Genomic DNA, 4,461 nt, shown 5'->3' on the forward strand with positions numbered 1-4,461 from the left:
ATGTTCTTGTAGTGTTCAGGATTGCTTTGGCTATCCTGTGGTTCTTTTTCTTTTTTCTTTCATGTGAAGTTATTAATTGTTCTCTGTAGGTCTGTGAAGAATTAATTTGGAATTTTGATGGGGGATTGCATAACCTTGTTCTCTGTACCACTTTCATCATGAAAGGGTGTATGGTTTTGTCAAAGACTCTTTTGGTGCACCTAGTAACAAGATCATGTGTTCGTTCTTTCAGTTTGTTTATATGGAGAATTGTATTGATGGCTTCTCCCATATTGATCCACCCCCAAATCCCTGGGAAGAAGCCTACTTGATCAGGGTGAATGAAGTCTTTGATGTGTTCTTGGATTCAGTTTGTCAATATTTTATTGAGTATATATGCTCCAATGATCATAAGGATAATCTGAAATTCTCTTTCTTCTTTTGAGGTTTTGTGTGGTTTAAGTGTCAGCGTGAATGTGGCCTCATGGAATGATTTTGGCAGTGTTCCTTTTATTTCAATTTAGTAGATAAGTTTGAAGAGTATTGACTTTAGCTCTTGTTAGAATGTTTAGTAGAATTCCGCAATAAAACCATCTGGCCCAGGGCTCTTAATTTTGGGAGATTTTGCAGGAGTGCTTCTATTTCCTCAGGGGTTATAAGACTATTCAGATGGTTTATCTGATGTTGATTTAACTTTGTTAATTATCTGTCAAGGAAATCATCCATTTCATTTAGATTTTCCAATTTTGTTGAGTACAGACTTTTGGATTATGACCTAATGGTTCTTTAAATTTTCTTAGTGTCCATTGTTATGTCTTCCTTTTCATTCTGATTTTGTTAACTTGGGTACTGTTTCTCTTTCTCTTAGTTACTTTGGCTAAAGGCTTTTCTAATTCCTCAAAGAACCAGCTCTTGGTTTGTTTGATTCTTTGTCCTCTTTGTTTCTACTTGATTGATTTCAGCCCCGAATTTGATTATTTCCTGCTGTCTACTCTTTTTTGGTCTGTTCTTTTTCCCCACTCTTTTTTCCTAGAGCCTAGAGTGTGAAAACTCTCCAATTTCTTTTTTTTTTTGTTTTTTTTTTGTTTTTTTTTTCCATTTTTTATTAGGTATTTAGCTCATTTACATTTCCAATGCTATACCAAAAGTCCCCCATACCCACCCACCCCGACTCCCCTACCCACCCACTCCCCCCTTTTGGCCCTGGCGTTCCCCTGTACTGGGGCATATAAAATTTGCGTGTCCAATGGGCCTCTCTTTCCAGTGATGGCCGACTAGGCCATCTTTTGATACATATGCAGCTAGAGTCAAGAGCTCCGGGGTACTGGTTAGTTCATAATGTTGTTCCACCTATAGGGTTGCAGATCCCTTTAGCTCCTTGGGTTCTTTCTCTAGCTCCTCCATTGGGAGCCCTGTGATCCATCCATTAGCTGACTGTAAGCATCCACTTCTGTGTTTGCTAGGCCCCGGCATAGTCTCACAAGAGACAGCTACATCTGGGTCCTTTCGATAAAATCTTGCTAGTGTATGCAATGGTGTCAGCGTTTGGATGCTGATTATGGGGTGGATCCCTGGATATGGCAGTCTCTATATGGTCCATCCTTTTATCTCAGCTCCAAACTTTGTCTCTGTAATTTCTTTATGGGGGCATTTAGTGCCTTTCCTCTTAGCACTGTTTTCCTAATGTGCCATGAGTTTAGGTATGTAGTGTCCTCATTTCCATTGAATTCTAGGAAGTCTTTAATTTATATTTTATTTCTTTCTTGACATATTCATTTATCCTTGAGTAGATAGTTGTTCAGTTTTGACAAATATGTAGGCTTTCTATTGTTTCTGTTGTTGTTGTTGAGGTCAAGCTTTAAAAAATAGTAATCTGACTTCCTATGGCCACCAGGACCCCACGCCTCCCTCCACATGAGAGTCATGAGGGCTCTCAAGCTGACACCTCACTTATTATTATTATTATTATCTGCCTGCCCTTCACTTTTTCTGATGGGCTCCACTTGTCAGTGACTTGGAAAGACGTCCTTGATCACCAGATTCGTGTATGACAGTTTTGACAACACTTATCAGGCAACAATTGGCATTGACTTCTTATAAAAAACAATGTACTGGGAGGATCGAACTGTGCGATTGCAATTATGGGACACAGCAGGTCAAGAGAGGTTCAGGAGCTTGATTCCTAGCTACACTCATGACTCCACTGCGGCAGTTGTTTATGATATCACAAATGTTAACTCATTCCAGCAAACTACAAAATGGATTGATGATGTCAGAACAGAGAGAGGAAGTGATGTCATTATCATGCTAGTAGGAAATAAAACAGTTCTTGCTGATAAGAGGCAAGTGTCAATTGAGGAGGGAGAGAGGAAAGCCAAAGAGATGAATGTTATGTTTATTGAAACCAATGCAAAAGCAGGATACCATGTAAAGCAGCTTTTCCAGTGTGTTGCTGCAGCTTTACCTGGAATGGAAAGCACACAGGACAGAATCAGAGAAGACATGATTGACATAAAACTGGAAAATCCTCAGGAGCAACCAGTCAATGAAGGCGGCTGTTACTCCTAATCCCCCTGGCATCTTTCAACCCTTCTGCAGAAGCTCACTGCTTTGGCCCCATACTCTTTCATTGACAGCAGTGTGAATATGGCTTGAACCTTTTCCCTTCAGTAATAACATATTGCAATTCATCATTGCTGCCTGTTTCTTGAAGATGATCTATTAGCTTCACAAGCACAAAAAAGTTAGTGTCTTTATTATTTATAATTTTAAAGAGCCAAACAATTCCAGCATACTTGTGATAACTTTGAGGATTAGATACATTTTCCTAACATTTTTTCTCTTTTTAATGTTATGATAATGTACTTAAGATGATGAAAATGTGAGCAGTATGTGTGTGGCTTGTTAACGAGCAGCGTGTTCACAGCAGCTTTGCCTGCCTTCTTGCTGTCTACCAGCCTTTCTTGCCTCTTCCTTCTCCCCTTCTCTGTTCTTCCCTTTATCAAACAAACAAGACATGGAAAAACGCAGTCTAACCAAGCCCATTGAAATTATCCATAGTTTTACAGACAGCTCCAGGCCATGAGCCACAATGTCCAAAATTTTTCTTGAGCACTGATATAAATTACTTAGACCTTCTTTGAGGTCAGAACTCAGCTGTTGCTATCATGATGGGCAGTGCTGGAAAGGGTTCTGGTATGTCTTCAAAATGCGTCCACAAATTTACTGAGTGCTTACAGGTAAAGGAATATAAGATGTATTTCTGATCAGAACATGAGCTTTACTAGACTCTGGGAGGGAAAAGTAGCCAAGTACTTCTGAACCATTTTGTAATATTTGTTTCGTCAAGTTGAAATTATAAAAGTTATAGCAGTTATCCCAAAATGTTTTAATTATGAAAATACTGTCTTAAAAAAGGCAACACCTTTTAAAGCACTAGATTTCACTTTGGTTTCTTTTCCAAAATAATGCTAGGTAGACAAGGCATTGTAAAAATGAGTTTCCTTTCAGAACGATCAGAATAAAAATTTAACATGAAGAAACCTGCTATATTTAGTAGAATTAATATCTAAAGTTTACCAACTAAAATACCCTCACAGGATAGCAAATACCCTTCTGCTCTGGACATGGGTTCAAATTTGAATACAGAAATAATTTCCTTGGAAGTCCCTAGAGGCAGGTCAGAGAAAGCATCCATTAAGAGGGAAAGGAGAGAATGGAAATAAAAGTCACTATAATGCAGATTTATGCCTTATTTTTTAGCATTTTTAAAATGTTGGGTCTTTCAAGGTGTTTTTTGTTTTTTATTGGAGCTATATAAATAAGTTAACTAGCAATTTAGTTTTGTATTTAAGCTACACTTAATCTTTTTTTTTTTTTGGTGATATTTATTTCTTTGCCTTTAAAGAAAAACTTAGAAATTTTAGGTGTTTTTTTGAATATTTAGAACATCATCACCATGGCAATATGTATTTCCCTTGAAACATTGCAAACAAATATACTAGGTGTGCACCCTTTTAATCTTTACTAGTTATTGTGAGATTGTTGTGTAAGTTAATAAACACATTTGTAAATACACTATTTGCAGGGAAATAATTCTGAGTTCTAGCTCAGAAGCAGCCTGCGAAGTTTATGTTGTAAGCATTACTTAACACAGTATAAAGATGAAAAGGTCACAAAAATAACTTCCTCACCTCCTCATTGCAACAAAATCCCTAACTGGAAAACCCACTCCCCTCTCCTTGTCCTCCTCCACTTTCACGTACTGTCACCTTGTAACACTTGGAGAGCACTTGGATTATGGATCTGAATAGAGAAATACTTTCAGATAATCATTAGCCCATATATCCTGTAACTTATACTCAAACATGGGATGGAGTTGTAAAGTGCCTTTATATTACACATTATTGTTAAAAGCAAAGATTGACTTTTTTGTTTTATTTTGACATGGCATGTCCTGAAATAAATATCAATTCAATATGG

At 37.4% G+C, this 4,461-nt stretch overlaps 1 pseudogene; it reads left to right on the forward strand.

The window, feature by feature from the left end:
- Gm13082 (predicted gene 13082) lies at window positions 1,987-4,461 on the forward strand (annotated as a pseudogene).

Source organism: Mus musculus, chromosome 4 (assembly GCF_000001635.26).
Source record: "Mus musculus strain C57BL/6J chromosome 4, GRCm38.p6 C57BL/6J".
Classification (NCBI taxonomy): Eukaryota; Metazoa; Chordata; class Mammalia; order Rodentia; family Muridae; genus Mus; species Mus musculus.